Source organism: Pseudorca crassidens (assembly GCF_039906515.1).
Source record: "Pseudorca crassidens isolate mPseCra1 chromosome 1 unlocalized genomic scaffold, mPseCra1.hap1 SUPER_1_unloc_3, whole genome shotgun sequence".
Taxonomy (NCBI): domain Eukaryota; kingdom Metazoa; phylum Chordata; class Mammalia; order Artiodactyla; family Delphinidae; genus Pseudorca; species Pseudorca crassidens.
Genome location: NW_027135940.1, coordinates 1,929,762 through 1,955,683, shown reverse-complemented (window position 1 = coordinate 1,955,683; position 25,922 = coordinate 1,929,762). Strand labels below are relative to the sequence as shown.

The 25,922-nt window shown below is 43.6% G+C and overlaps 1 long non-coding RNA gene across 6 annotated transcripts in view; it reads right to left on the bottom strand.

Annotated features, from left to right (window-relative positions):
* Nucleotides 1-249: 249 nt before the first annotated feature.
* Nucleotides 250-25,922, bottom strand: part of LOC137217935 (uncharacterized) — a 1,539,267-nt gene continuing 1,513,594 nt past the window's right edge. For all 6 annotated transcript variants that reach the window (XR_010940334.1, XR_010940329.1, XR_010940330.1 and 3 more), the window contains exon 9: nucleotides 250-288. This is a non-coding gene — a long non-coding RNA (uncharacterized lncRNA). The remainder of the gene's footprint in view (nucleotides 289-25,922) is intronic.

Sequence of the window (25,922 nt, the reverse complement as noted above, 5' to 3'; positions counted from 1 at the left end):
CTAACACTCTCCCCACTTGGAGAGTCAGCGCCTTTAACCTCCTGTTTGGCCCAGTGTGCAATTTCTGCGGAAAATGAACGGGAATAGGGAGAACCAATGAGAGACTAGCTGGAGGTGTCTGAACGGGCAAATTTAACTCTCATTTCCCACCAGGAAGAGGAATTAACCAAAGGCTCAGCGAGCCATGCCGGAACCACACTAGGGCCTGAAGCAATCCTGCGGTGTTGCGGCCAGCTCACAAGAAAGCCAGTTGAAAAAAGGAGCTGAGGGGCACTGTAATTCACAAACCTTCAGAGTTATAAATGACAGCTATCGTCCAAAAATATATTGAAGTAAGGCTGCCAAAAGGACTTGAAAGCGGGGCAGAATTGCAGGAAACCGATTTCAGGAGGTAGACTGGAATTGCATGTAAAGCATAGGAAAAGAGGCAGAACGTCCACAATGATGCACTTGGCCAAAAAGGGCGTATGCGTTTTTTCCTAAATATATTCCTGAATATATTCAGGAAAAAACGCATACGCCCTTTTTGGCCAACGAAGCAAGCTTGCAAAGGAAATCTGCACTACAATGAAGTCTCACTGCCCCCCGGTCAAAAGGGCCATCTGAAGAAATTGTAAAATCCAGAAAGGCAGGACAGGCCATGGAGAACTGGGAGCCTTCTTATGCTGATGGGTGGGATGTAAATTGCCAACAGCCACTCTGCAGAAGTGTATGGTGTTTCCTGAAACATCTAAAAAACAAAGCAACAGAGCCTAGGGCCCTTCCACTTATGGTCCTATAGATTAGGGAAATTAAAATCAAAAATACACAGCCACCCCAAAATTTGTGACGGCTCTGTTTACAAGAACCTCATTTACGGTACAAGTTCAATATTGCAGAAAGCGAAAAATGGATAAAGAAGTTGTGGTACTTACGTACAATGCAATACCACTCAGCAATGAAATCTATGTCATCAGGCCAGTAGCAGCATAATGAGTGGATTCAGGTACGATGATTCTAAGTGAAATAAGTCACACAGAAAAAGAAACATCATAAGATATCACTAATACACGGAATGTAAACTTGCCTACACAGGAACTGAATTACAAAACAGAATAGGGTCTCAAATGTAGAAAACCAACTTATGCTTGCTTAAGGGGAAAGGTGAGTTGGGGTGCTGCATAAAACCAGAGATTGAAATTAGCACAGATACCTTTCCATAAGCCAAATATGTAATAGACAAGAGCTACTGCTTGCTCAACGAAGTGGACTCAACACCCCATATTAAACGCCTAAGAATATACCTGACTAGTAAGAATCTTAAAGCGTATGGATTTATATGTCTCCGAAAGAGAATCAAGCGTATGTACAGCGGCATAAACGCAGCAGTGATAGGATTGGTGAGGTTCGGTGAGCAAATGCAGACCCTTTGAAGTCATATTGCATGGTACCCATTCCATGCGTCTCAACTCTCCAGGTAAGGAATTCTTCCTTCAGCTAAAACATGCATGTGGAACCCAGAGTATGATCTACCGTGTGATCCGGAAACGTGTTCATATGTGTCTCAGTTTTCGTCCCCTGGTACTCGGGTGCAACATTCCAGACGCTTTACTAACACTCTCCCCACTTGGAGAGTCAGTGCCTTTATCCTCCTGTTTGGCCCAGTTTGCAATTTCTGTGGAAAATGAACAGGAATAGGGAGAACCAATGACAGACTAGCTGGAGGTGTCTGGACGGGCAAATTTAACTCTCATTTCCCACCAGGAAGAGGAATTAACCAAAGGCTCAGCGAGCCATGCCGAATCTACACTAGGGCTTGAAGCAATCCTGCGGTGTTGCGGCCAGCTCACAAGAAAGCGAGTTGAAGAAAGAAGCTCAGGGGCACTGTAATTCACAAACCTGCAGAGTTATAAATGACAGCTATCATCCAAAAATATATTGAAGTAAGGCTGCCAAGAGGACTTGAAAGCGGGGCAGAATTGCAGGAAACCGATTTCAGGAGGTAGACTGGAATTGCATGAAAAGCATAGGAAAAGAGGCAGAACGTCCACAATGATGCACTTGGCCAAAAAGGGCGTATGCGTTTTTTCCTGAATATATTCAGGAAAAAACGCATACGCCCTTTTTGGCCAACCAAGCAAGCTTGCAAAGGAAATCTGCACTACAATGAAGTCTCACTGCCCCCCGGTCAAAAGGGCCATCTGAAAAAAGTGTAAAATCCAGAAAGGCAGGACAGGCCATGGAGAACTGGGAGCCTTGTTATGCTGATGGGCGGGATGTAAATTGCCAACAGCCACTCTGGAGAAGTGTATGGTGTTTCCTGAAACATCTAAAAAACAAAGCAACAGAGCCTAGGGCAATTCCACTTATGGTCCTATAGCTTAGGGAAATTAAAATCAAAAAGACACAGCCACCCCAAAGTTTGGGACGGCTCTGTTTACAAGAACCTCATTTACGGTACAAGTTCAATATTGCAGAAAGCGAAAAATGGATAAAGAAGTTGTGGTACTTACGTACAATGCAATACCACTCAGCAATGAAATCTATGTCATCAGGCCAGTAGCAGCATAATGAATGGATTCAGGTACGATGATTCTAAGTGAAATATGTCACACAGAAAAAGAAACATCATAAGATATCACTAATACACGGAATGTAAACTTGGCTACACAGGAACTGAATTACAAAACAGAATAGGGTCTCAAATGTAGAAAACCAACTTATGCTTGCTTAAGGGGAAAGGTGAGTTGGGGTGCTGCATAAAACCAGAGATTGAAATTAGCATAGATACCTTTCCATAAGTCAAATATGTAATAGACAAGAGCTACTGCTTGCTCAACGAAGTGGACTCAACACCCCATATTAAACGCCTAAGAATATACCTGACTAGTAAGAATCTTAAAACCTATGGATTTATATGTCTCCGAAAGAGAATCCAGTGTGTGTACAGCGGCATAAACGCAGCAGTGATGGGATTGGTGAGGTTCGGTGAGCAAATGCAGACCCTTTGAAGTCATATTGCATGGTACCCATTCCATGGTTCTCAACTCTCCAGGTTTAAGGGATTCTTCCTTCAGCTAAAACATGCATGTGGAACCCAGAGTATGATCCACCATGTGATCGGGAAACGTGTTCAAATGTGTCTCAGTTTTCGTCCCCTGGTACTCGGGTGCAACATTCCAGACGCTTTACTAACACTCTCCCCACTTGGAGAGTCAGCGCCTTTAACCTCCTGTTTGGCCCAGTGTGCAATTTCTGCGGAAAATGAACGGGAATAGGGAGAACCAATGACAGACTAGCTGGAGGTGTCTGAACGGGCAAATTTAACTCTCATTTCCCACCAGGAAGAGGAATTAACCAAAGGCTCAGCGAGCCATGCCGGAACCACACTAGGGCCTGAAGCAATCCTGCGGTGTTGCGGCCAGCTCACAAGAAAGCCAGTTGAAAAAAGGAACTCAGGGGCACTGTAATTCACAAAGCTTCAGAGTTATAAATGACAGCTATCGTCCAAAAATATATTGAAGTAAGGCTGCCAAGAGGACTTAAAAGCGGGGCAGAATTGCAGGAAACCGATTTCAGGAGGTAGACTGGAATTGCATGTAAAGCATAGGAAAAGAGGCAGAACGTCCACAATGATGCACTTCGCCAAAAAGGGCGTATGCGTTTTTTCCTGAATATATTCAGGAAAAAACGCATACGCCCTTTTTGGCCAACCAAGCAAGCTTGCAAAGGAAATCTGCACTACAATGAAGTCTCACTGCCCCCCGGTCAAAAGGACCATCTGAAAAAAGTGTAAAATCCAGAAAGGCAGGACAGGCCATGGAGAACTGGGAGCCTACTTAGGCTGATGGGCGGGATGTAAATTGCCAACAGCCACTCTGGAGAAGTGTATGGTGTTTCCTGAAACATCTGAAAAACAAAGCAACAGAGCCTAGGGCACTTCATTTTTGGTCCTATAGATTAGGGAAATTAAAATCAAAAAGACACAGCCACCACAAAGTTTGGGATGGCTCTGTTTACAAGAACCTCGTTTACGGTACAAGTTCAATATCGCAGAAAGCGAAAAATGGATAAAGAAGTTGTGGTACTTACGTACAATGCAATATCACTCAGCAATGAAATCTATGTCATCAGGCCAGTAGCAGCATAATGAGTGGATTCAGGTACGATGATTCTAAGTGAAATAAGTCACACAGAAAAAGAAACATCATAAGGTATCACTAATACACGGAATGTAAACTTGGCTACACAGGAACTGAATTACAAAACAGAATAGGGTCTCAAATGTAGAAAACCAACTTATGCTTGCTTAAGGGGAAAGGTGAGTTGGGGTGCTGCATAAAACCAGAGATTGAAATTAGCACAGATACCTTTCCATAAGCCAAATATGTAATAGACAAGAGCTACTGCTTGCTCAATGAAGTGGACTCAACACCCCATATTAAACGCCTAAGAATATACCTGACTAGTAAGAATCTTAAAACCTATGGATTTATATGTCTCCGAAAGAGAATCCAGCGTGTGTACAGCGGCATAAACGCAGCAGTGATAGGATTGGTGAGGTTTGGTGAGCAAATGCAGACCCTTTGAAGTCATATTGCATGGTACCCATTCCATGGTTCTCAACTCTCCAGGTTTAAGGGATTCTTCCTTCAGCTAAAACATGCATGTGGAACCCAGAGTATGATCCACCATGTGATCGGGAAACGTGTTCAAATGTGTCTCAGTTTTCGTCGCCTGGTACTCGGGTGCAACATTCCAGACGCTTTACTAACACTCTCCCCACTTGGAGAGTCAGCGCCTTTATCCTCCTGTTTGGCCCAGTGTGCAATTTCTGCGGAAAATGAACATGAATAGGGAGAACCAATGAGAGACTAGCTGGAGGAGTCTGGACGGGCAAATTTAACTCTCATTTCCCACCAGGAAGAGGAATTAACCAAAGGCTCAGTGAGCCATGCCGGAACCACACTAGGGCCTGAAGCAATCCTGCGGAGTTGCGGCCAGCTCACAAGAAAGCCAGTTGAAAAAAGGAGCTCAGGGGCAGTGTAATTCACAAAGCTTCAGAGTTATAAATGACAGCTATCGTCCAAAAATATATTGAAGTAAGGCTGCCAAGAGGACTTGAAAGCGGGGCAGAATTGCAGGAAACCGATTGCAGGAGGTAGACTGGAATTGGATGTAAAGCATAGGAAAAGAGGCAGAACGTACACAACGATGCACTTGGCCAAAAAGGGCGTATGCGTTTTTTCCTGAATATATTCAGGAAAAATCGCATACGCCCTTTTTGGCCAACCAAGCAAGCTTGCAAAGGAAATCTGCACTACAATGAAGTCTCACTGCCCCCCGGTCAAAAGGGCCATCTGAAAAAAGTGTAAAATCCAGAAAGGCAGGACAGGCCATGGAGAACTGGGAGCCTTGTTATGCTGATGGGCGGGATGTAAATTGCCAACAGCCACTCTGGAGAAGTGTATGGTGTTTCCTGAAACATCTAAAAAACAAAGCAACAGAGCCTAGGGCACTTCCACTTATGGTCCTATAGATTAGGGAAATTAAAATCAAAAAGACACAGCCACCCCAAAGTTTGGGACAGCTCTGTTTACAAGAACCTCGTTTACGGTACAAGTTCAATATCGCAGAAAGCGAAAAATGGATAAAGAAGTTGTGGTACTTACGTACAATGCAATATCACTCAGCAATGAAATCTATGTCATCAGGCCAGTAGCAGCATAATGAGTGGATTCAGGTACGATGATTCTAAGTAAAATAAGTCACACAGAAAAAGAAACATCATAAGGTATCACTAATACACGGAATGTAAACTTGGCTACACAGGAACTGAATTACAAAACAGAATAGGGTCTCAAATGTAGAAAACCAACTTATGCTTGCTTAAGGGGAAAGGTGAGTTGGGGTGCTGCATAAAACCAGAGATTGAAATTAGCACAGATATATTTCCATAAGTCAAATATGTAATAGACAAGAGCTACTGCTTGCTCAACGAAGTGGACTCAACACCCCATATTAAACGCCTAAGAATATACCTGACTAGTAAGAATCTTAAAGCCTATGGATTTATATGTCTCCGAAAGAGAATCAAGCATGTGTACAGCGGCATAAACGCAGCAGTGATAGGATTGGTGAGGTTCGGTGAGCAAATGCAGACCCTTTGAAGTCATATTGCATGGTACCCATTCCATGGTTCTCAACTCTCCAGGTAAGGGATTCTTCCTTCAGCTAAAACATGCATGTGGAACCCAGAGTATGATCCAACGTGTGATCGGGAAACGTGTTCATATGTGTCTCAGTTTTCGTCCCCTGGTACTCGGGTGCAACATTCCAGACGCTTTACTAACACTCTCCCTACTTGGAGAGTCAGTGCCTTTAACCTCCTGTTTGGCGCAGTTTGCAATTTCTGTGGAAAATTAACAGGAATAGGGAGAACCAATGACAGACTAGCTGGAGGTGTCTGGACGGGCAAATTTAACTCTCATTTCCCACCAGGAAGAGGAATTAACCAAAGGCTAAGCGAGCCATGCCGAAACTGCACTAGGGCTTGAAGCAATCCTGCGGTGTTGCGGCCAGCTCACAAGAAAGCGAGTTGAAGAAAGAAGCTCAGGGGCACTGTAATTCACAAACCTGCAGAGTTATAAATGACAGCTATCATCCAAAAATATATTGAAGTAAGGCTGCCAAGAGGACTTGAAAGCGGGGCAGAATTGCAGGAAACCGATTTGAGGAGGTAGACTGGAATTGCATGAAAAGCATAGGAAAAGAGGCAGAACGTCCACAATGATGCACTTGGCCAAAAAGGGCGTATGCGTTTTTTCCTGAATATATTCAGGAAAAAACGCATACGCCCTTTTTGGCCAACCAAGCAAGCTTGCAAAGGAAATCTGCACTACAATGAAGTCTCACTGCCCCCCGGTCAAAAGGGCCATCTGAAAAAAGTGTAAAATCCAGAAAGGCAGGACAGGCCATGGAGAACTGGGAGCCTTCTTATGCTGATGGGCGGGATGTAAATTGCCAACAGCCACTCTGGAGAAGTGTATGATGTTTCCTAAAACATCTAAAAAACAAAGCAACAGAGCCTAGGGCACTTCCACTTATGGTCCTATAGATTAGGGAAATTAAAATCAAAAAGACACAGCCACCCCAAAGTTTGGGACGGCTCTGTTTACAAGAACCTCATTTACGGTACAAGTTCAATATTGCAGAAAGGGAAAAATGGATAAAGAAGTTGTGGTACTAACGTACAATGCAATACCACTCAGCAATGAAATCTATGTCATCAGGCCAGTAGCAGCATAATGAGTGGATTCAGGTACGATGATTCTAAATGAAATAAGTCACACAGAAATAGAAACATCATAAGATATCACTAATACACGGAACGTAAACTTGTCTACACAGGAACTGAATTACAAAACAGAATAGGGTCTCAAATGTAGAAAACCAACTTATGCTTGCTTAAGGGGAAAGGTGAGTTGGGGTGCTGCATAAAACCAGAGATTGAAATTAGCACAGATAGCTTTCCATAAGCCAAATATGTAATAGACAAGAGCTACTGCTTGCTCAACGAAGTGGACTCAACACCCCATATTAAACGCCTAAGAATATACCTGACTAGTAAGAATCTTAAAACCTATGGATTTATATGTCTCTGAAAGAGAATCCAGTGTGTGTACAGCGGCATAAACGCAGCAGTGATAGGATTGGTGAGGTTCGGTGAGCAAATGCAGACCCTTTGAAGTCATATTGCATGGTACCCATTCCATGGTTCTCAACTCTCCAGGTTTAAGGGATTCTTCCTTCAGCTAAAACATTCATGTGGAACCCAGAGTATGATCCACCGTGTGATCGGGAAACGTGTTCAAATGTGTCTCAGTTTTCGTCCCCTGGTACTCGGGTGCAACATTCCAGATGCTTTACTAACACTCTCCCCACTTGGAGAGTCAGTGCCTTTAACCTCCTGTTTGGCCCAGTTTGCAATTTCTGCGGAAAATGAACAGGAATAGGGAGAACCAATGACAGACTAGCTGGAGGTGTCTGGACGGGCAAATTTAACTCTCATTTCCCACCAGAAAGAGGAATTAAACAAAGGCTCAGCGAGCCGTGCCGGAACCACGCTAGGGCCTGAAGCAATCCTACGGTGTTGCGGCCAGCTCACAAGAAAGCGAGTTGAAGAAAGTGGCTCAGGGGCACTGTAATTCACAAACCTTCAGAGTTCCAAATGACAGCTATCGTCCAAAAATATATTGAAGTAAGGCTGCCAAGAGGACTTGAAAGCGGGGCAGAATTGCAGGAAACCGTTTTCAGGAGGTAGACTGGAATTGCATGTAAAGCATAGGAAAAGAGGCAGAACGTCCACAATGATGCACTTGGCCAAAAAGGACGTATGCGTTTTTTCCTGAATATATTCAGGAAAAAACGCATACGCCCTTTTTGGCCAACCAAGCAAGCTTGCAAAGGAAATCTGCACTACAATGAAGTCTCACTGCCCCCCGGTCAAAAGGGCCATCTGAAAAAAGTGTAAAATCCAGAAAGGCAGGACAGGCCATGGAGAACTGGGAGCCTACTTAGACTGATGGGCGGGATGTAAATTTCCAACAGCCACTCTGGAGAAGTGTATGGTGTTTCCTGAAACATCTAAAAAACAAAGCAACAGAGCCTAGGGCACTTCCATTTTCGGTCCTATAGATTAGGGAAATTAAAATCAAAAAGACACAGCCACCCCAAAGTTTGGGATGGCTCTGTTTACAAGAATCTCGTTTACGGTACAAGTTCAATATTGCAGAAAGGGAAAAATGGATAAAGAAGTTGTGGTACTAACGTACAATGCAATACCACTCAGCAATGAAATCTATGTCATCAGGCCAGTAGCAGCATAATGAGTGGATTCAGGTACGATGATTCTAAGTGAAATAAGTCACACAGAAATAGAAACATCATAAGATATCACTAATACACGGAATGTAAACTTGTCTACACAGGAACTGAATTACAAAACAGAATAGGGTCTCAAATGTAGAAAACCAACTTATGCTTGCTTAAGGGGAAAGGTGAGTTGGGGTGCTGCATAAAACCAGAGATGGAAATTAGCACAGATACCTTTCCATAAGCCAAATATGTAATAGACAAGAGCTACTGCTTGCTCAACGAAGTGGACTCAACACCCCATATTAAACGCCTAAGAATATACCTGACTAGTAAGAATCTTAAAACCTATGGATTTATATGTCTCTGAAAGAGAATCCAGCGTGTGTACAGCGGCATAAACGCAGCAGTGATAGGATTGGTGAGGTTCGGTGAGCAAATGCAGACCCTTTGAAGTCATATTGCATGGTACCCATTCCATGGTTCTCAACTCTCCAGGTTTAAGGGATTCTTCCTTCAGCTAAAACATTCATGTGGAACCCAGAGTATGATCCACCGTGTGATCGGGAAACGTGTTCAAATGTGTCTCAGTTTTCGTCCCCTGGTACTCGGGTGCAACATTCCAGATGCTTTACTAACCCTCTCCCCACTTGGAGAGTCAGTGCCTTTAACCTCCTGTTTGGCCCAGTTTGCAATTTCTGCGGAAAATGAACAGGAATAGGGAGAACCAATGACAGACTAGCTGGAGGTGTCTGGACGGGCAAATTTAACTCTCATTTCCCACCAGAAAGAGGAATTAAACAAAGGCTCAGCGAGCCGTGCCGGAACCACGCTAGGGCCTGAAGCAATCCTACGGTGTTGCGGCCAGCTCACAAGAAAGCGAGTTGAAGAAAGTAGCTCAGGGGCACTGTAATTCACAAACCTTCAGAGTTCCAAATGACAGCTATCATCCAAAAATATATTGAAGTAAGGCTGCCAAGAGGACTTGAAAGTGGGGCAGAATTGCAGGAAACCGTTTTCAGGAGGTAGACTGGAATTGCATGTAAAGCATAGGAAAAGAGGCAGAACGTCCACAATGATGCACTTGGCCAAAAAGGACGTATGCGTTTTTTCCTGAATATATTCAGGAAAAAACGCATACGCCCTTTTTGGCCAACCAAGCAAGCTTGCAAAGGAAATCTGCACTACAATGAAGTCTCACTGCCCCCCGGTCAAAAGGGCCATCTGAAAAAAGTGTAAAATCCAGAAAGGCAGGACAGGCCATGGAGAACTGGGAGCCTACTTAGACTGATGGGCGGGATGTAAATTTCCAACAGCCACTCTGGAGAAGTGTATGGTGTTTCCTGAAACATCTAAAAAACAAAGCAACAGAGCCTAGGGCACTTCGACTTATGGTCCTATAGATTAGGGAAATTAAAATCAAAAAGACACAGCCACCCCAAAGTTTGGGATGGCTCTGTTTACAAGAATCTCGTTTACGGTACAAGTTCAATATCGCAGAAAGCGAAAAATGGATAAAGAAGTTGTGGTACTAACGTACAATGCAATATCACTCAGCAATGAAATCTCTGTCATCAGGCCCATAGCAGCATAATGAGTGGATTCAGGTACGATGATTCTAAGTGAAATATGTCACACAGAAAAAGAAACATCATAAGATATCACTAATACACGGAATGTAAACTTGGCTACACAGGAACTGAATTACAAAACAGAATAGGGTCTCAAATGTAGAAAACCAACTTATGCTTGCTTAAGGGGAAAGGTGAGTTGGGGTGCTGCATAAAACCAGAGATTGAAATTAGCACAGATACCTTTCCATAAGCCAAATATGTAATAGACAAGAGCTATTGCTTGCTCAACGAAGTGGACTCAACACCCCATATTAAACGCCTAAGAATATACCTGACTAGTAAGAATCTTAAAACCTATGGATTTATATGTCTCCGAAAGAGAATCAAGCGTGTGTACAGCGGCATAAACGCAGCAGTGATAGGATTGGTGAGGTTCGGTGAGCAAATGCAGACCCTTTGAAGTCATATTGCATGGTACCCATTCCATGGTTCTCAACTCTCCAGGTTTAAGGGATTCTTCCTTCAGCTAAAACATGCATGTGGAACCCAGAGTATGATCCACCGTGTGATCGGGAAACGTGTTCATATGTGTCTCAGTTTTCATCCCCTGGTACTCGGGTGCAACATTCCAGACGCTTTACTAACACTCTCCCTACTTGGAGAGTCAGTGCCTTTAACCTCCTGTTTGGCGCAGTTTGCAATTTCTGTGGAAAATTAACAGGAATAGGGAGAACCAATGACAGACTAGCTGGAGGTGTCTGGACGGGCAAATTTAACTCTCATTTCCCACCAGGAAGAGGAATTAACCAAAGGCTAAGCGAGCCATGCCGAAACTGCACTAGGGCTTGAAGCAATCCTGCGGTGTTGCGGCCAGCTCACAAGAAAGCGAGTTGAAGAAAGAAGCTCAGGGGCACTGTAATTCACAAACCTGCAGAGTTATAAATGACAGCTATCATCCAAAAATATATTGAAGTAAGGCTGCCAAGAGGACTTGAAAGCGGGGCAGAATTGCAGGAAACCGATTTGAGGAGGTAGACTGGAATTGCATGAAAAGCATAGGAAAAGAGGCAGAACGTCCACAATGATGCACTTGGCCAAAAAGGGCGTATGCGTTTTTTCCTGAATATATTCAGGAAAAAACGCATACGCCCTTTTTGGCCAACCAAGCAAGCTTGCAAAGGAAATCTGCACTACAATGAAGTCTCACTGCCCCCCGGTCAAAAGGGCCATCTGAAAAAAGTGTAAAATCCAGAAAGGCAGGACAGGCCATGGAGAACTGGGAGCCTTCTTATGCTGATGGGCGGGATGTAAATTGCCAACAGCCACTCTGCAGAAGTGTATGGTGTTTCCTAAAACATCTAAAAAACAAAGCAACAGAGCCTAGGGCACTTCCACTTATGGTCCTATAGATTAGGGAAATTAAAATCAAAAAGACACAGCCACCCCAAAGTTTGGGACGGCTCTGTTTACAAGAACCTCATTTACGGTACTAGTTCAATATTGCAGAAAGGGAATAATGGATAAAGAAGTTGTGGTACTAACGTACAATGCAATACCACTCAGCAATGAAATCTATGTCATCAGGCCAGTAGCAGCATAATGAGTGGATTCAGGTACGATGATTCTAAGTGAAATAAGTCACACAGAAATAGAAACATCATAAGATATCACTAATACACGGAATGTAAACTTGCCTACACAGGAACTGAATTACAAAACAGAATAGGGTCTCAAATGTAGAAAACCAACTTATGCTTGCTTAAGGGGAAAGGTGAGTTGGGGTGCTGCATAAAACCAGAGATTGAAATTAGCACAGATACATTTCCATAAGCCAAATATGTAATAGAAAAGAGCTACTGCTTGCTCAACGAAGTGGACTCAACACCCCATATTAAACGCCTAAGAATATACCTGACTAGTAAGAATCTTAAAACCTATGGATTGATATGTCTACGAAAGAGAATCCAGCGTGTGTACAGCGGCATAAACGCAGCAGTGATAGGATTGGTGAGGTTCGGTGAGCAAATGCAGACCCTTTGAAGTCATATTGCATGGTACCCATTCCATGGTTCTCAACTCTCCAGGTTTAAGGGATTCTTCCTTCAGCTAAAACATGCATGTGGAACCCAGAGTATGATCCACCGTGTGATCGGGAAACGTGTTCAAATGTGTCTCAGTTTTCGTCCCCTGGTACTCGGGTGCAACATTCCAGATGCTTTACTAACACTCTCCCCACTTGGAGAGTCAGTGCCTTTAAACTCCTGTTTGGCCCAGTTTGCAATTTCTGCGGAAAATGAACAGGAATAGGGAGAACCAATGACAGACTAGCTGGAGGTGTCTGGACGGGCAAATTTAACTCTCATTTCCCACCAGAAAGAGGAATTAACCAAAGGCTCAGCGAGCCGTGCCGGAACCACACTAGGGCCTGAAGCAATCCTGCGGTGTTGCGGCCAGCTCACAAGAAAGCCAGTTGAAAAAAGGAGCTCAGGGGCACTGTAATTCACATAGCTTCAGAGTTATAAATGAAAGCTATCATCCAAAAATATATTGAAGTAAGGCTGCCAAGAGGACTTGAAAGCGGGGCAGAATTGCAGGAAACAGATTTCAGGAGGTAGACTGGAATTGGATGTAAAGCATAGGAAAAGAGGCAGAACGTCCACAATGATGCACTTGGCCAAAAAGGGCGTATGCGTTTTTTCCTGAATATATTCAGGAAAAAACGCATACGCACTTTTTGGCCAACCAAACAAGCTTGCAAAGGAAATCTGCACTACAATGAAGTCTCCCTGCCCCCACGGTCAAAAGGGCCATCTGAAAAATGTGTAAAATCCAGAAAAGCAGGACAGGCCATGGAGAACTGGGAGACTAGTTATGCTGATGGGCGGGATGTAAATTGCCAACAGCCACTCTGGAGAAGTGTATGGTGTTTCCTGAAACATCTAAAAAACAAAGCAACAGAGCCTAGGGCACTTCCACTTATGGTCCTATAGCTTAGGGAAATTAAAATCAAAAAGACACAGTCACCCCAAAGTTCGGGACGGCTCTGTTTACAAGAACCTCGTTTACGGTACAAGTTCAATATCGCAGAAAGCGAAAAATGGATAAAGAAGTTGTGGTACTTACGTACAATGCAATATCACTCAGCAATGAAATCTATGTCATCAGGCCAGTAGCAGCATAATGAGTGGATTCAGGTACGATGATTCTAAGTGAAATAAGTCACACAGAAAAAGAAACATCATAAGGTATCACTAATACACGGAATGTAAACTTGGCTACACAGGAACTGAATTACAAAACAGAATAGGGTCTCAAATGTAGAAAACCAACTTATGCTTGCTTAAGGGGAAAGGTGAGTTGGGGTGCTGCATAAAACCAGAGATTGAAATTAGCACAGATACATTTCCATAAGCCAAATATGTAATAGACAAGAGCTACTGCTTGCTCAACGAGTGGACTCAACACCCCATATTAAACGCCTAAGAATATACCTGACTAGTAAGAATCTTAAAACCTATGGATTTATATGTCTCCGAAAGAGAATCCAGCATGTGTACAGTGGCATAAACGCAGCAGTGATAGGATTGGTGAGGTTCGGTGAGCAAATGCAGACCCTTTGAAGTCATATTGCATGGTACCCATTCCATGGGTCTCAACTCTCCAGGTTTAAGGGATTCTTCCTTCAGCTAAAACATGCATGTGGAACTCAGAGTATGATCCACCGTGTGATCGGGAAACGTGTTCAAATGTGTATCAGTTTTCGTCCCCTGGTACTCGGGTGCAACATTCCAGATGCTTTACTAACACTCTCCCCACTTGGAGAGTCAGTGCCTTTAACCTCCTGTTTGGCCCAGTTTGCAATTTCTGCGGAAAATGAACAGGAATAGGGAGAACCAATGAGAGACTAGCTGGAGGTGTCTGGACGGGCAAATTTAACTCTCATTTCCCACCAGGAAGAGGAATTAACCAAAGGCTCAGTGAGCCATGCCGAAACTACACTAGGGCCTGAAGCAATCCTGCGGTGTTGCTGCCAGCTCACAAGAAAGCGAGTTGAAGAAAGAAGCTCAGGGGCACTGTAATTCACAAACCTGCAGAGTTATAAATGACAGCTATCATCCAAAAATATATTGAAGTAAGGCTGCCAAGAGGACTTGAAAGCGGGGCAGAATTGCAGGAAACCGATTTGAGGAGGTAGACTGGAATTGCATGAAAAGCATAGGAAAAGAGGCAGAACGTCCACAATGATGCACTTGGCCAAAAAGGGCGTATGCGTTTTTTCCTGAATATATTCAGGAAAAAACGCATACGCCCTTTTTGGCCAACCAAGCAAGCTTGCAAAGGAAATCTGCAATAAAATGAAGTCTCACTGTCCCCCGGTCAAAAGGGCCATCTGAAAAAAGTGTATAATCCAGAAAGGCAGGACAGGCCATGGAGAACTGGGACCCTTCTTATGCTGATGGGTGGGATGTAAATTGCAAACAGCCACTCTGGAGAAGTGTATGGTGTTTCCTGAAATATCTAAAAAACAAAGCAACAGAGCCTAGGGCACTTCCACTTATGGTCCTATAGCTTAGGGAAATTAAAATCAAAAAGACACAGCCACCCCAAAATTCGGGAAGGCTCTGTTTACAAGAACCTCGTTTACGGTACAAGTTCAATATCGCAGAAAGCGAAAAATGGATAAAGAAGTTGTGGTACTTACGTACAATGCAATATCACTCAGCAATGAAATCTATGTCATCAGGCCAGTAGCAGCATAATGAGTGGATTCAGGTACGATGATTCTAAGTGAAATAAGTCACACAGAAAAAGAAACATCATAAGGTATCACTAATACACGGAATGTAAACTTGGCTACACAGGAACTGAATTACAAAACAGAATAGGGTCTCAAATGTAGAAAACCAACTTATGCTTGCTTAAGGGGAAAGGTGAGTTGGGGTGCTGCATAAAACCAGAGATTGAAATTAGCACAGATACATTTCCATAAGCCAAATATGTAATAGACAAGAGCTACTGCTTGCTCAACGAAGTGGACTCAACACCCCATATTAAACGCCTAAGAATATACCTGACTAGTAAGAATCTTAAAACCTATGGATTTATATGTCTCCGAAAGAGAATCCAGCATGTGTACAGTGGCATAAACGCAGCAGTGATAGGATTGGTGAGGTTCGGTGAGCAAATGCAGACCCTTTGAAGTCATATTGCATGGTACCCATTCCATGGGTCTCAACTCTCCAGGTTTAAGGGATTCTTCCTTCAGCTAAAACATGCATGTGGAACCCAGAGTATGATCCACCGTGTGATCGGGAAACGTGTTCAAATGTGTCTCAGTTTTCGTCCCCTGGTACTCGGGTGCAACATTCCAGACGCTTTACTAACACTCTCCCCACTTGGAGAGTAAGTGCCTTTAACCTCCTATTTGGCCCAGTTTGCAATTTCTGCGGAAAATGAACAGGAATAGGGAGAACCAATGAGAGACTAGCTGGAGGTGTCTGGACGGGCAAATTTAACTCTCATTTCCCACCAGGAAGAGGAATTAACCAAAGGCTCAGCGAGCCATGCCGGAACCACACTAGGCCTGAAGCAATCCTGCGGTGTTGTGGCCAGCTCACAAGAAAGCGAGTTGAAGAAAGGAGCTCAGGGGCACTGTAATTCACAAACCTGCAGAGTTATAAATGACAGCTATCGTCCAAAAATATATTGAAGTAAGGCTGCCAAGAGGACTTGAAAGCGGGGCAGAATTGCAGGAAACCGATTTCAGGAGGTAGACTGGAATTGGATGTAAAGCATAGGAAAAGAGGCAGAACGTCCACAATGATGCACTTGGCCAAAAAGGGCGTATGCGTTTTTTCCTGAATATATTCAGGAAAAATCGCATACGCCCTTTTTGGCCACCCAAGCAAGCTTGCAAAGGAAATCTGCACTACAATGAAGTCTCACTGCCCCCCGGTCAAAAGGGCCATCTGAAAAAAGTGTAAAATCCAGAAAAGCAGGACAGGCCATGGAGAACTGGGAGCCTTGTTATACTAATGGGCGGGATGTAAATTGCCAACAGCCACTCTGGAGAAGTGTATGGTGTTTCCTGAAACATCTAAAAAACAAAACAACAGAGCCTAGGGCACTTCCACTTATGGTCCTATAGATTAGGGAAATTAAAATCAAAAAGACACAGCCATCCCAAAGTTTGGGACGGCTCTGTTTACAAGAACCTCATTTACAGTACAAGTTCAATATCGCAGAAAGCGAAAAATGGATAAAGAAGTTGTGGTACTTACGTACAATTCAATATCACTCAGCAATGAAATCTATGTCATCAGGCCAGTAGCAGCATAATGAATGGATTCAGGTACGATGATTCTAAGTAAAATAAGTCACACAGAAAAAGAAACATCATAAGGTATCACTAATACACGGAATGTAAACTTGGCTACACAGGAACTGTATTACAAAACAGAATAGGGTCTCAAATGTAGAAAACCAACTTATGCTTGCTTAAGGGGAAAGGTGAGTTGGGGTGCTGCATAAAACCAGAGATTGAAATTAGCATAGATACCTTTCCATAAGTCAAATATGTAATAGACAAGAGCTACTGCTTGCTCAACGAAGTGGACTCAACACCCCATATTAAACGCCTAAGAATATACCTGACTAGTAAGAATCTTAAAACCTATGGATTTATATGTCTCCGAAAGAGAATCCAGCGTGTGTACAGCGGCATAAACGCAGCAGTGATGGGATTGGTGAGGTTCGGTGAGCAAATGCAGACCCTTTGAAGTCATATTGCATGGTACCCATTCCATGGTTCTCAACTCTCCAGGTTTAAGGGATTCTTCCTTCAGCTAAAACATGCATGTGGAACCCAGAGTATGATCCACCATGTGATCGGGAAACGTGTTCAAATGTGTCTCAGTTTTCGTCCCCTGGTACTCGGGTGCAACATTCCAGACGCTTTACTAACACTCTCCCCACTTGGAGAGTCAGCGCCTTTAACCTCCTGTTTGGCCCAGTGTGCAATTTCTGCGGAAAATGAACGGGAATAGGGAGAACCAATGAGAGACTAGCTGGAGGTGTCTGAACGGGCAAATTTAACTCTCATTTCCCACCAGGAAGAGGAATTAACCAAAGGCTCAGCGAGCCATGCCGGAACCACACTAGGGCCTGAAGCAATCCTGCGGTGTTGCGGCCAGCTCACAAGAAAGCCAGTTGAAAAAAGGAGCTCAGGGGCACTGTAATTCACAATCCTTCAGAGTTATAAATGACAGCTATCGTCCAAAAATATATTGAAGTAAGGCTGCCAAGAGGACTTGAAAGCGGGGCAGAATTGCAGGAAACCGATTTCAGGAGGTAGACTGGAATTGCATGTAAAGCATAGGAAAAGAGGCAGAACGTCCACAATGATGCACTTGGCCAAAAAGGGCGTATGCGTTTTTTCCTAAATATATTCCTGAATATATTCAGGAAAAAACGCATACGCCCTTTTTGGCCAACGAAGCAAGCTTGCAAAGGAAATCTGCACTACAATGAAGTCTCACTGCCCCCCGGTCAAAAGGGCCATCTGAAAAAATTGTAAAATCCAGAAAGGCAGGACAGGCCATGGAGAACTGGGAGCCTTCTTATGCTGATGGGTGGGATGTAAATTGCCAACAGCCACTCTGCAGAAGTGTATGGTGTTTCCTGAAACATCTAAAAAACAAAGCAACAGAGCCTAGGGCCCTTCCACTTATGGTCCTATAGATTAGGGAAATTAAAATCAAAAAGACACAGCCACCCCAAAAATTGGGACGGCTCTGTTTACAAGAACCTCATTTACGGTACAAGTTCAATATTGCAGAAAGCGAAAAATGGATAAAGAAGTTGTGGTACTTACGTACAATGCAATACCACTCAGCAATGAAATCTATGTCATCAGGCCAGTAGCAGCATAATGAGTGGATTCAGGTACGATGATTCTAAGTGAAATAAGTCACACAGAAAAAGAAACATCATAAGATATCACTAATACACGGAATGTAAACTTGCCTACACAGGAACTGAATTACAAAACAGAATAGGGTCTCAAATGTAGAAAACCAACTTATGCTTGCTTAAGGGGAAAGGTGAGTTGGGGTGCTGCATAAAACCAGAGATTGAAATTAACACAGATACCTTTCCATAAGCCAAATATGTAATAGACAAGAGCTACTGCTTGCTCAACGAAGTGGATTCAACACCCCATATTAAACGCCTAAGAATATACCTGACTAGTAAGAATCTTAAAACCTATGGATTTATATGTCTCCGAAAGAGAATCCAGCGTGTGTACAGCGGCATAAACGCAGCAGTGATAGGATTGGTGAGGTTCGGTGAGCAAATGCAGACCCTTTGAAGTCATATTGCATGGTACCCATTCCATGGTTCTCAACTCTCCAGGTTTAAGGCATTCTTCCTTCAGCTAAAACATGCATGTGGAACCCAGAGTATGATCCACCATGTGATCGGGAAACGTGTTCAAATGTGTCTCAGTTTTCGTCCCCTGGTACTCGGGTGCAACATTCCAGACGCTTTACTAACACTCTCCCCACTTGGAGAGTCAGCGCCTTTAACCTCCTGTTTGGCCCAGTGTGCAATTTCTGCGGAAAATGAACGGGAATAGGGAGAACCAATGAGAGACTAGCTGGAGGTGTCTGAACGGGCAAATTTAACTCTCATTTCCCACCAGGAAGAGGAATTAACCAAAGGCTCAGCGAGCCATGCCGGAACCACACTAGGGCCTGAAGCAATCCTGCGGTGTTGCGGCCAGCTCACAAGAAAGCCAGTTGAAAAAAGGAGCTCAGGGGCACTGTAATTCACAAACCTTCAGAGTTATAAATGACAGCTATCGTCCAAATATATATTGAAGTAAGGCTGCCAAAAGGACTTGAAAGTGGGGCAGAATTGCAGGAAACCGATTTCAGGAGGTGGACTGGAATTGCATGTAAAGCATAGGAAAAGAGGCAGAACGTCCACAATGATGCACTTGGCCAAAAAGGGCGTATGCGTTTTTTCCTAAATATATTCCTGAATATATTCAGGAAAAAACGCATACGCCCTTTTTGGCCAACGAAGCAAGCTTGCAAAGGAAATCTGCACTACAATGAAGTCTCACTGCCCCCCGGTCAAAAGGGCCATCTGAAAAAATTGTAAAATCCAGAAAGGCAGGACAGGCCATGGAGAACTGGGAGCCTTCTTATGCTGATGGGTGGGATGTAAATTGCCAACAGCCACTCTGGAGAAGTGTATGGTGTTTCCTGAAACATCTAAAAAACAAAGCAACAGAGCCTAGGGCCCTTCCACTTATGGTCCTATAGATTAGGGAAATTAAAATCAAAAAGACACAGCCACCCCAAAATTTGGGACGGCTCTGTTTACAAGAACCTCATTTACGGTACAAGTTCAATATTGCAGAAAGCGAAAAATGGATAAAGAAGTTGTGGTACTTACGTACAATGCAATACCACTCAGCAATGAAATCTATGTCATCAGGCCAGTAGCAGCATAATGAGTGGATTCAGGTACGATGATTCTAAGTGAAATAAGTCACACAGAAAAAGAAACATCATAAGATATCACTAATACACGGAATGTAAACTTGCCTACACAGGAACTGAATTACAAAACAGAATAGGGTCTCAAATGTAGAAAACCAACTTATGCTTGCTTAAGGGGAAAGGTGAGTTGGGGTGCTGCATAAAACCAGAGATTGAAATTAGCACAGATACCTTTCCATAAGCCAAATATGTAATAGACAAGAGCTACTGCTTGCTCAACGAAGTGGACTCAACACCCCATATTAAACGCCTAAGAATATACCTGACTAGTAAGAATCTTAAAGCGGATGGATTTATATGTCTCCGAAAGAGAATCAAGCGTGTGTACAGCGGCATAAACGCAGCAGTGATAGGATTGGTGAGGTTCTGTGAGCAAATGCAGACCCTTTGAAGTCATATTGCATGGGACCCATTCCATGCGTCTCAACTCTCCAGTTAAGGTATTCTTCCTTCAGCTAAAACATGCATGTGGAACCCAGAGTATGATCTACCGTGTGATCGGGAAACGTGTTCATATGTGTCTCAGTTTTCGTCCCCTGGTACTCGGGTGCAACATTCCAGACGCTTTACTAACACTCTCCCCACTTGGAGAGTCAGTGCCTTTAACCTCCTGTTTGGCCCAGTTTGCAATTTCTGTGGAAAATTAACAGGAATAGGGAGAACCAATGACAGACTAGCTGGAGGTGTCTGGACGGGCAAATTTAACTCTCATTTCCCACCAGGAAGAGGAATTAACCAAAGGCTCAGCGAGCCATGCCGAAACTACACTAGGGCTTGAAGCAATCCTGCGGTGTTGCGGCCAGCTCACAAGAAAGCGAGTTGAAGAAAGAAGCTCAGGGGCACTGTAATTCACAAACCTGCAGAGTTATAAATGACAGCTATCATCCAAAAATATATTGAAGTAAGGCTGCCAAGAGGACTTGAAAGCGGGGCAGAATTGCAGGAAACCGATTTCAGGAGGTAGACTGGAATTGCATGAAAAGCATAGGAAAAGAGGCAGAACGTCCACAATGATGCACTTGGCCAAAAAGGGCGTATGCGTTTTTTCCTGAATATATTCAGGAAAAAACGCATACGCCCTTTTTGGCCAACCAAGCAAGCTTGCAAAGGAAATCTGCACTACAATGAAGTCTCACTGCCCCCCGGTCAAAAGGGCCATCTGAAAAAAGTGTAAAATCCAGAAAGGCAGGACAGGCCATGGAGAACTGGGAGCCTTGTTATGCTGATGGGCGGGATGTAAATTGCCAACAGCCACTCTGGAGAAGTGTATGGTGTTTCCTGAAACATCTAAAAAACAAAGCAACAGAGCCTAGGGCACTTCCACTTATGGTCCTATAGATTAGGGAAATTAAAATCTAAAAGACACAGCCACCCCAAAGTTTGGGACGGCTCTGTTTACAAGAACCTCATTTACGGTACAAGTTCAATATTGCAGAAAGCGAAAAATGGATAAAGAAGTTGTGGTACTTACGTACAATGCAATACCACTCAGCAATGAAATCTATGTCATCAGGCCAGTAGCAGCATAATGAGTGGATTCAGGTACGATGATTCTAAGTGAAATAAGTCACACAGAAAAAGAAACATCATAAGGTATCACTAATACACGGAATGTAAACTTGCCTACACAGGAACTGAATTACAAAACAGAATAGGGTCTCAAATGTAGAAAACCAACTTATGCTTGCTTAAGGGGAAAGGTGAGTTGGGTGCTGCATAAAACCAGAGATTGAAATTAACACAGATACCTTTCCATAAGCCAAATATGTAATAGACAAGAGCTACTGCTTGCTCAACGAAGTGGACTCAACACCCCATATTAAACGCCTAAGAATATACCTGACTAGTAAGAATCTTAAAACCTATGGATTTATATGTCTCCGAAAGAGAATCCAGCGTGTGTACAGCGGCATAAACGCAGCAGTGATAGGATTGGTGAGGTTCGGTGAGCAAATGCAGACCCTTTGAAGTCATATTGCATGGTACCCATTCCATGGGTCTCAACTCTCCAGGTTTAAGGGATTCTTCCTTCAGCTAAAACATGCATGTGGAACCCAGAGTATGATCCACCGTGTGATCGGGAAACGTGTTCAAATGTGTCTCAGTTTTCGTCCCCTGGTACTCGGGTGCAACATTCCAGACGCTTTACTAACACTCTCCCCACTTGGAGAATAAGTGCCTTTAACCTCCTATTTGGCCCAGTTTGCAATTTCTGCGGAAAATGAACAGGAATAGGGAGAACCAATGAGAGACTAGCTGGAGGTGTCTGGACGGGCAAATTTAACTCTCATATCCCACCAGGAAGAGGAATTAACCAAAGGCTCAGCGAGCCATGCCGGAACCACACTAGGCCTGAAGCAATCCTGCGGTGTTGTGGCCAGCTCACAAGAAAGCGAGTTGAAGAAAGGAGCTCAGGGGCACTGTAATTCACAAACCTGCAGAGTTATAAATGACAGCTATCGTCCAAAAATATATTGAAGTAAGGCTGCCAAGAGGACTTGAAAGCGGGGCAGAATTGCAGGAAACCGATTTCAGGAGGTAGACTGGAATTGGATGTAAAGCATAGGAAAAGCGGCAGAACGTCCACAATGATGCACTTGGCCAAAAAGGGCGTATGCGTTTTTTCCTGAATATATTCAGGAAAAATCGCATACGCCCTTTTTGGCCACCCAAGCAAGCTTGCAAAGGAAATCTGCACTACAATGAAGTCTCACTGCCCCCAGTCAAAAGGGCCATCTGAAAAAAGTGTAAAATCCAGAAAAGCAGGACAGGCCATGGAGAACTGGGAGCCTTGTTATGCTGATGGGCGGGATGTAAATTGCCAACAGCCACTCTGGAGAAGTGTATGGTGTTTCCTGAAACATCTAAAAAACAAAACAACAGAGCCTAGGGCACTTCCACTTATGGTCCTATAGATTAGGGAAATTAAAATCAAAAAGACACAGCCATCCCAAAGTTTGGGACGGCTCTGTTTACAAGAACCTCATTTACAGTACAAGTTCAATATCGCAGAAAGCGAAAAATGGATAAAGAAGTTGTGGTACTTACGTACAATTCAATATCACTCAGCAATGAAATATATGTCATCAGGCCAGTAGCAGCATAATGAATGGATTCAGGTACGATGATTCTAAGTAAAATAAGTCACACAGAAAAAGAAACATCATAAGGTATCACTAATACACGGAATGTAAACTTGGCTACACAGGAACTGAATTACAAAACAGAATAGGGTCTCAAATGTAGAAAACCAACTTATGCTTGCTTAAGGGGAAAGGTGAGTTGGGGTGCTGCCTAAAACCAGAGATTGAAATTAGCATAGATACCTTTCCATAAGTCAAATATGTAATAGACAAGAGCTACTGCTTGCTCAACGAAGTGGACTCAACACCCCATATTAAACGCCTAAGAATATACCTGACTAGTAAGAATCTTAAAACCTATGGATTTATATGTCTCCGAAAGAGAATCCAGCGTGTGTACAGCGGCATAAACGCAGCAGTGATGGGATTGGTGAGGTTCGGTGAGCAAATGCAGACCCTTTGAAGTCATATTGCATGGTACCCATTCCATGGTTCTCAACTCTCCAGGTTTAAGGGATTCTTCCTTCAGCTAAAACATGCATGTGGAACCCAGAGTATGATCCACCATGTGATCGGGAAACGTGTTCAAATGTGTCTCAGTTTTCGTCCCCTGGTACTCGGGTGCAACATTCCAGACGCTTTACTAACACTCTCCCCACTTGGAGAGTCAGCGCCTTTAACCTCCTGTTTGGCCCAGTGTGCAATTTCTGCGGAAAATGAACGGGAATAGGGAGAACCAATGAGAGACTAGCTGGAGGTGTCTGAACGGGCAAATTTAACTCTCATTTCCCACCAGGAAGAGGAATTAACCAAAGGCTCAGCGAGCCATGCCGGAACCACACTAGGGCCTGAAGCAATCCTGCGGTGTTGCGGCCAGCTCACAAGAAAGCCAGTTGAAAAAAGGAGCTCAGGGGCACTGTAATTCACAATCCTTCAGAGTTATAAATGACAGCTATCGTCCAAAAATATATTGAAGTAAGGCTGCCAAGAGGACTTGAAAGCGGGGCAGAATTGCAGGAAACCGATTTCAGGAGGTAGACTGGAATTGCATGTAAAGCATAGGAAAAGAGGCAGAACGTCCACAATGATGCACTTGGCCAAAAAGGGCGTATGCGTTTTTTCCTAAATATATTCCTGAATATATTCAGGAAAAAACGCATACGCCCTTTTTGGCCAACGAAGCAAGCTTGCAAAGGAAATCTGCACTACAATGAAGTCTCACTGCCCCCCGGTCAAAAGGGCCATCTGAAAAAATTGTAAAATCCAGAAAGGCAGGACAGGCCATGGAGAACTGGGAGCCTTCTTATGCTGATGGGTGGGATGTAAATTGCCAACAGCCACTCTGCAGAAGTGTATGGTGTTTCCTGAAACATCTAAAAAACAAAGCAACAGAGCCTAGGGCCCTTCCACTTATGGTCCTATAGATTAGGGAAATTAAAATCAAAAAGACACAGCCACCCCAAAAATTGGGACGGCTCTGTTTACAAGAACCTCATTTACGGTACAAGTTCAATATTGCAGAAAGCGAAAAATGGATAAAGAAGTTGTGGTACTTACGTACAATGCAATACCACTCAGCAATGAAATCTATGTCATCAGGCCAGTAGCAGCATAATGAGTGGATTCAGGTACGATGATTCTAAGTGAAATAAGTCACACAGAAAAAGAAACATCATAAGATATCACTAATACACGGAATGTAAACTTGCCTACACAGGAACTGAATTACAAAACAGAATAGGGTCTCAAATGTAGAAAACCAACTTATGCTTGCTTAAGGGGAAAAGTGAGTTGGGGTGCTGCATAAAACCAGAGATTGAAATTAACACAGATACCTTTCCATAAGCCAAATATGTAATAGACAAGAGCTACTGCTTGCTCAACGAAGTGGATTCAACACCCCATATTAAACGCCTAAGAATATACCTGACTAGTAAGAATCTTAAAACCTATGGATTTATATGTCTCCGAAAGAGAATCCAGCGTGTGTACAGCGGCATAAACGCAGCAGTGATAGGATTGGTGAGGTTCGGTGAGCAAATGCAGACCCTTTGAAGTCATATTGCATGGTACCCATTCCATGGTTCTCAACTCTCCAGGTTTAAGGCATTCTTACTTCAGCTAAAACATGCATGTGGAACCCAGAGTATGATCCACCATGTGATCGGGAAACGTGTTCAAATGTGTCTCAGTTTTCGTCCCCTGGAACTCGGGTGCAACATTCCAGACGCTTTACTAACACTCTCCCCACTTGGAGAGTCAGCGCCTTTAACCTCCTGTTTGGCCCAGTGTGCAATTTCTGCGGAAAATGAACGGGAATAGGGAGAACCAATGAGAGACTAGCTGGAGGTGTCTGAACGGGCAAATTTAACTCTCATTTCCCACCAGGAAGAGGAATTAACCAAAGGCTCAGCGAGCCATGCCGGAACCACACTAGGGCCTGAAGCAATCCTGCGGTGTTGCGGCCAGCTCACAAGAAAGCCAGTTGAAAAAAGGAGCTCAGGGGCACTGTAATTCACAAACCTTCAGAGTTATAAATGACAGCTATCGTCCAAATATATATTGAAGTAAGGCTGCCAAAAGGACTTGAAAGTGGGGCAGAATTGCAGGAAACCAATTTCAGGAGGTGGACTGGAATTGCATGTAAAGCATAGGAAAAGAGGCAGAACGTCCACAATGATGCACTTGGCCAAAAAGGGCGTATGCGTTTTTTCCTAAATATATTCCTGAATATATTCAGGAAAAAACGCATACGCCCTTTTTGGCCAACGAAGCAAGCTTGCAAAGGAAATCTGCACTACAATGAAGTCTCACTGCCCCCCGGTCAAAAGGGCCATCTG